The 7,572-nt window shown below is 45.2% G+C and overlaps 1 pseudogene; it reads right to left on the reverse strand.

The window, feature by feature from the left end:
* Positions 1-621: 621 nt before the first annotated feature.
* On the reverse strand, positions 622-7,163 carry LOC119300067 (annotated as a pseudogene).
* Between the last annotated feature and the right edge of the window lie 409 nt (positions 7,164-7,572).

The following is a 7,572-nucleotide window of genomic DNA, read 5'->3' on the forward strand; positions in this document are numbered from 1 at the left end:
TGGCAGAGCAGCTTTTCTTTTCAATTATAGGAAGAAGGGTGTTATAGGTATTGTGGCCTGCGCAAGTGCCAGGCCGAGAACAAGAACAAAGCCAACAGCAGGCATCGTAGAAACTATACAATAGTGCCCAAGTCAATCCGGCTCACGTGCTGCTGAATCCTATGACAAAGAATCTGCTGAATCCTGTGGCGCCCAGCCTGGTTCCATAGCATAAACTCATCCATCATCGCGTTGAACACTCCCTTGACAGTGGACACCTTGTTTTGGAAAATCCAAGCGTTCCTCTCGCGCCAAGCGGACCACCAGATGGCCACTGTAAGACCATCCCAGCCCCTTGAGTTGGGCAGATAGCTCACCACATTGGACTCCCGCCAGTCAACAAGGTTGGAGGTTGCCCCTGTCGGCGCAAGTTTTGTGGGAAGGTTGTAGTGGTTCAACATCAGACTCCATAGTGCTTGGGTAAAGGAGCAGCGTGCCAGGAGGTGATCGGCACACTCATCCGCTGCCCAACAGAGACAACACATCGGGTCGTGTGGCCATCCTCTCTTTTGTAGGTTGCCCGCTGTAAGGCATTTTTCCAAGATGGCTATCCAAGAATTTTTTTTGCATTTTAGTGAAGCATCAGCTGCCCAAATGTGCTGCTGGCCGGCGAGGTGTGTGCAACCTTTGAATTGCACGACATATGCAGTGGCCAAAGAGCAAGCACCGCTCGGCGTCCATCTCCAGATCACCAAGTCTGGAGTTCCCTGCAGCAGACGCACATTGGCAACCATCTCCCAGTGAGATTCTTGCGAGTGCAGCAAGCAAACAAGTCAGGCACCACGCAACTCAGAGCCACCCCATTGAGCCAAGGCTCTAACTAGAACTTAATCCTTTCTCCATTCCCGAGTTTGAACTTGATAGATGCGTTGAAGAGGTTGTTAAGTTTCTTGTCGATTGTCATGGGTAGGTATGCCCATGGCTTGCCCGACTCATTCCAAGATTGCCAAAGCCAGCGAAGGCAAAGAGCCAGGCCTTGAGCTTGCAGGTTGGGGATCCCAATTCCCCCATAAATCTTTGGCCGACACACAAGCTTCCAGCTCACCAAGCATTTGCCCCCAACGACAACTTCCTTGCTCTCCCGAAGAATGCCCCTTTTGAGCTTTTCAATAAATTTATGTAGCCAAATCGGTTGCGACAAGGCAATCATCTAGAAGACCACCATCGCAGATAAGACTTGCTTGTAAAGTATAAGGCACCCACCCAGACCCATGAGTCCAAGCTTCCAGCAATGAACTTTGGCCAGTATCTTGTCTATATATTCCTCATAATGAACCATCTTCAGCCTGGAGTCAGAAAGTGGCATTCCGAGGTATTTGTAGGGAAAGTTTTTGCATGCACCTATTGAGGTACCCATAATCATAGGCAGATCCAAGCCTTCACAACGGATAGGGGTGAAAGAGCTCTTCTGGAAGTTGGTGTATAAACCGGTCGCATTGCCAAAGAGTTGCAACCGTTGCTTGATGGATGCAATTTCAGAAGGTTCCGGGTTGATGAAGATCACTACATTGTCTGCATAGAGTGTGGTTCAAAACGCATGCGAGAGTGCTCTATAGGTTTGAGCACCCCAGCTTCGACGTCAGCATTGATGAGGGCAGCAAGGCAGTCCATCACAATAACGAAAAGCAATGGCAATAGAGGGTCTCCCCGCCGGAGGCCCTGCTGTTGGTGAATTGAGTCTATGAAAGCCCCATTGACAAGCACTCTGGAAGTGGCAGTAGACAACATGATAGAGACCCAGTCACAAAACTTGGTGCCAAAACCCTTGGCCTCAAGAGCCTGCAGCAGGAACTCCCAAGATACCGAATCGAAAGCCTTTCAATATCCAGCTACAACATCATGACCGGCGTCTTTGATTGTTTGAACATCTTGGCAAGGCACTGAACATACTTACAATCATCATGAATTGTGCGACCCTTAATGAAGGCACTCTGGCAAGGTTGAACAAGGTCGTTCATCTGGCATCTTAATCTCGAGGCAAGGATCTTCACGAAAAGTTTGCTGATGAAGTTGACCAAGCTGATTGGCCTAAAATCTCTAGGGGTTGACACTTTAGGGCTCTTCGGGAGGAGCACAATATCATGGTTAACTTCGGGAGGAGCACAATATCATGGTTGACGCTTTAGGGCTCTTAGGGAGGAGCACAATATCATGGTTAACCATGAAAGTTAACTTTTGATCCCGAGAAAGTTAACCATGAGCATCGCCCTGAATTGCCTCTCATCGTCCAAGAGCATGCGCTTGTCCATGGCTCAGTCCAGCATAAAAATCAGCTCATTGGAGACCGCCGGACATCCGATAAAACTGACCAAGCCGCTTATATAGGGCTTTCAGAAAAAATGCTTACCTAGCTTCACCTCCTCTAGACCGGCCGGCTCCTGGCACAACGTGATCCAAAGAAGCTTCTGATCTCAGCGCCTATAAGGTGGAGCTCTAACCCAGAGCTCTTTAACACATTGATTTGCTGGGGCGAAAACAAAATTACCACAAAAACAGGAACAATCTTGTCTGCAATTTCTTGTCATAACTGCAGACCAAAAATGTGGTCATGGTAACGTTTCAGATTTTAGTCTTGCAAGTCTACTGCCATCGCAAAGACGCTAACCACTTTCTATCGCCTCCTCTCTCTTTACATGGTCCAAAGATATGAATATATATCCTAGCTAGGCCGACTGATCGATGACGAGCATGAGCAGACCACGGAGATGGAGGGGCTACCAGCAAAAGGGACCTGGATGCCGGGCTAGCTTGGTGCTGCAATGGCATGGGAGGGAGGCTGTTTTCTTCCTGCAGCAAAGTGACTTGGACGCCAGGCACCGCCGGTAGTGCAGCTCCATCACGAACTCATTCGCCGGAGCACCCACCGGCCTTTGGACCTTGTTCTTCGGCTTGCGGCTCAGCCACTGCTTGAGTAGGCCGTGCAGCGTCGTCGAGGGGCAGACCGGCTTGCCATGGCATAAGATCTCCACCTGCATTTCGCACAAGTATACATACAGGTGATCAGGCCAAATAGCACATTCAACATTGTCCATATGCATACATAGTTTCTCGGCTTACATGAGAAACAACATGAGAAATGATACTAATTGGTGCAAATAAATCATACTATATATGCCACCATCCTTGGAAGCAAGCACCTTGACAAGAGGCCCAACACAACAATCAAAATGAAAGCACAAAGACATGTAAAATGCTCACCTTAACGTCAGTTGCTAGCTCAAGTTTTATCATAATGAGCTTCAGGATGGAGGAGACCTGCATCGTTCCATCTCTAAAACAAGAAGAAAAATCCATACTAAACAGAATGTGTTAAATTCTTGGAATCAAGTTACGTGTTAGCTGAATTGCTGGAAGGGATGAACGAAAAAAACAACGCATGATTTTTGAATGAAACATCCTCTCCAATGCTGATAAAAATCGTTATTCTAGACACTTCACCGTCATATTTTGGAATGAAGGAAATAACTCTTGCTGATACCATAGCACAGTTGCTACTAGTAGAAAACGTAACATGAAAAGGGGCATCAGCGCACCGCGCCATCTAAAATTCTAAAGCTGGGAAAAAACCTTCAGCAATGTATGCTACAAATAAGAGGATACTAATTAATTACTAAGTGGAGTATGAGAGGCCACAATCATTGTTGACAAAGAAACTTGAAGATTAATGGGGAACTCACTTAATTTTGTAGAATTTCATTTCTAGCTGAGGCAGCCGTTTAGCTTCTGCCCTGCAAAACAGTTTTCATTTTGATGTGAGGACACAAAAAACACGGTCCATAATAATTAGTACAAATATTGAATATGCTGCAATCTTACTGGTTCCGTGAAGTCACTAGTGAAAACCAGACTGGGGTAGTTATTCCATCATCCGAGTCTGCTTCTGGGTTTTCCCTCAGACTATCCTCTGTGGTTGTTTTGTTTTTTCGACTTTCCCTCAGACAACTAGTTTGTGACTTCTTCGCGCTTGCCATGACTAAGCTCCGTAAGGGCTTATGAAGCTCTTCCTTGTCAATCGTCTCGCGATTCTTTCCATCTTCAGAAATATCTGCACTATTCTGTTTGGGATGGAAGTGTAGTCAGAATAAGCAAATGTTACAAGACAATCGGCATCAAACTTGCATATGAAATTATGTGCTGGTAATACTTTACTAGTACCTCCTTTTCAAAAAAAAAACTTTAGTAGTACCTTCTTTTTGTTTGCAGATGTTGTCACCTTGGTTGATTTTGGTGCTGAGGCTATCTCAGTCTTCTGACTATGGTCTTCAGATTTGTTTGGCAATTTACCGACAGAAAACAAATGGGACATGAATTTCCTTCTTGCAGCTCTCTGTACTGTCAGAGTAGGTTGTGTTGCCATCTTTGGGGTTTCATCCAAGGAAGAAATGGACCTCTCTTTTATCTTTGCTGGCAGTGTAATAGTTGGAGCCTCTGAAGCGTCAACTTCTGCCTTAGGTGGAAACGCATGGTCCCTGATAGCCTGAATTTTTGGATCATCCCTTCAAACAAGGAAACAATCAATCATGTTAGGTAGCAGCATATAGTAGAGTACCTGAGTCGAGATCACAGGAAAAGTAATAATAAGTGGCTGGAATTCTAAGCTTTAATTTCACAAAACAAGTATGTATGTATACATAGATAGTTTCTTCTATAGATACATTCTAAGCTTTTGCTTCACAAAAAAACAAGTTTCGGCTGGTTATTACTTATTAGTGAGAGTTTACACTTGTATTGCATAACTCCGCTGGTGTACTTATACATAGACTTAAAGAAATTGAGAATTGACAAGTTGAAAAAACAATGCTGTAGATAACTATATAGATAACCTTGTTATTTTAACAATTACTTACCTGAGTTTCTCTTCAGGAGCAATCCCAAGAGCAGCATTGCATACGGGGCATGATTCGATCCCCTCCTCATCTATTTTCTTCATGATACAATCCCGGCAAACTGATTACAAAAAGACGGTCACAAGAGGAACTCCACAGGCAGGCATGCAAGTTTAGTGCAGAGATTTGAGAGAACCGTTTTTTTACGTGCTCGGCAAATGAAAACAATATTAGCAGTAAATTAGCTAGTAACAACAATGCAACAAGATTAGATACTTGACTTGCATCCAGATTGAGAGCGCAAGTAGTGGTGCAGCAGTAGCATCCAGATTGAGGTTTATCAATCAAGTGGTGCAGCCACATTTTGTGTAAGAATAAATCATCCTCCTGGGCTCTACAACATGTGGTGCAGCCACTTTGTCGAAGAAAAAAGTGGGGAAGCCACATTTTATTTAAGAATGTGAAGCGCGGCTATACCAAAATCATACTAGAACTGAAATAGTTCCCCAATACAAATAACTATAAGACAGCAAGCCACTCGTACTCCGCCCTGGTCGGCAATGGTGAACAGTTTGACGTTTGTGTTTGAAGCCTGGATAGTGAGTGTGATCCTTCTCGAATTACCCCGTTCCCATACGACACGCCTCCCTCTTTTTGAGGGGTGTGGTCAGGTGTGGCAAAACCAGACGGCCAACGCTCAAGGCGATCCGCGTTGCTTGGTTAGATGATGATGGAAGCCGGAGACCTCCCTCCCCTTGTCGACCCTTGGTGATCTTTGAAGTTGGGTCCCTTCTCTTCTAGAGTACGGTGGTGTTGTTGTGGTGCTGGTGTGATGTTCTTGTGTGCTGTGCTGTTGTGGGTTTCTGTGCTCATTCTGGGCTTTGTAATGTGTCTTCTTCTTCATACATGAAATGAAATGCAATTCCGTTGATTTTTGTAAAAAAAAAAGACCACAGCCAGTGCAGTGCACTGCGGACACAACATTTTGATCACAGCTAGTGCAGTGCCGAATGCCACTGCCACCATCTACAAGCTCGATCCCCCCCACCATTACCGAAACTCCTGCAGAGTGCAGACCGAGAGCACGGCCAACAGGCCAGGTTAGATTGATGTTTCCTCTCTCCTGTAACTCTAAACTCCATCTCGGCTGCCATGGCTCCGCAGACCGCGACGTGCGTGTCCAACTCCGGCCCAGCGCCGTGTTGTATTGTATGTGGCCAACTGCGAGCTGGCAGTGGAGCTGGTCTACGTACGATGACATCGGCGACAGCGGTGCGTCCATCTGTGTAAACAGATCAGATCAAAGCAATAAGAAAACACAGGTGCGACATGCATCTGTTGCCATCATCTTGCGTATTGTGTTCCGGTGACCTGGTTCGTGCTAGCTAGCTAGACACGAGAATCCATCAAGCTGTGTGCTTGCCTGCTTAGCTCCAAGACGTGTGTGTTGCCTGTTTGTACCTTCGCGTACACGCTGCCGTGGCCAAAGCATCGGTCAGTAAAGTTTGTCGAGACAGTACTTCGACGACTAGCGGCAGCCGGGATCATCGCCAACACTGGCCTCATTCCCAAACTGAGACAACATTCCGGCAAGGTGTATTAGAGGCCAAAACTGCAGGTAGAGCAGGACCCGATCCTGGGGGAGTTAAACACATCGGCTACGAGCTTATCAGTGAGCTGGTGGTGGAGTTAAGCACATGCGATCTCTTCGGGCGGTCGGTCAGGAAACAAACGATGCATGATTAGCATCGTGTGGCGCAATACATTTGTACAACGGAATAACATATGAGAAAATAAGAGACAATTTGATCTATATACAAGATAAATGGAGTAAAATTATCTAGACCAAAGAAGGACATGTATTATAATTAGGAAGCATGGCAGGGGAGGAAATATTATTACAGAAGTATGTATAAAAGCACCTGATGGAAGATGGACAATATTTACATTTCAAAGGCACTTAGTATAACAAAAACAAAAATGCAAAAGAAGAAGAAGAAGAAGAAGAAGAAGAAGAAGAAGAAGTCTAGATGGAAACAACTATCTAAACAGAAGAAGCATAAAACTGTAATTTGGAATTAGCAACTGTAGTATGATGCATGATTTTTTTATCTCAAGCTAACTCATATTAGATGGAAGCATATAAATCTGAACTGTCAGATCAAGATGAAAAACGAGTCATAAGCTAGCGGGGGAGATGAGGAGAGGTAAGGGAAGATTTCGAACAGAGTGGAGGGTCATTCCTCATTGCGATGAAAAGCCGTCATCCAGATACCTTGCCGCAGCAACCTTGGCCATGCCGCTGGTGAGCCTCACCTCCTCCTTGTGCTCGGTTGTTGAAAGTCAGCGAAGACTCCTGGATCGGTGACGATGCATCAGCAATGTGGGGATGAAGGAGGAGGATCTCGGCAAGATTCCTACCAGGGATTTGGGGGAAAAATGTACTGGATGGCTGGGATTGTCTGGATTCACCAAACTCATGATTTTAGAAGGAGTAGATTTACTCGTTGATTCTAAGTAGATGAAGTTTTTCTTAAGCATCAATCGGTTTGGATTAATTCAAATTTAGTTTACTGAAAAAGTGTAACCTGCACTTTTCTAGAAATTGTAACTGAAAAAAAGTGTAAGTTGCACTTTCTCTAAATTATTGCATGGCCACTTCTACGGCGGCGGCCTGCACATATGCTACTCAGTGGATGCCTTTGTA

Source organism: Triticum dicoccoides, chromosome 5A (assembly GCF_002162155.2).
Source record: "Triticum dicoccoides isolate Atlit2015 ecotype Zavitan chromosome 5A, WEW_v2.0, whole genome shotgun sequence".
NCBI lineage: Eukaryota > Viridiplantae > Streptophyta > Magnoliopsida > Poales > Poaceae > Triticum > Triticum dicoccoides.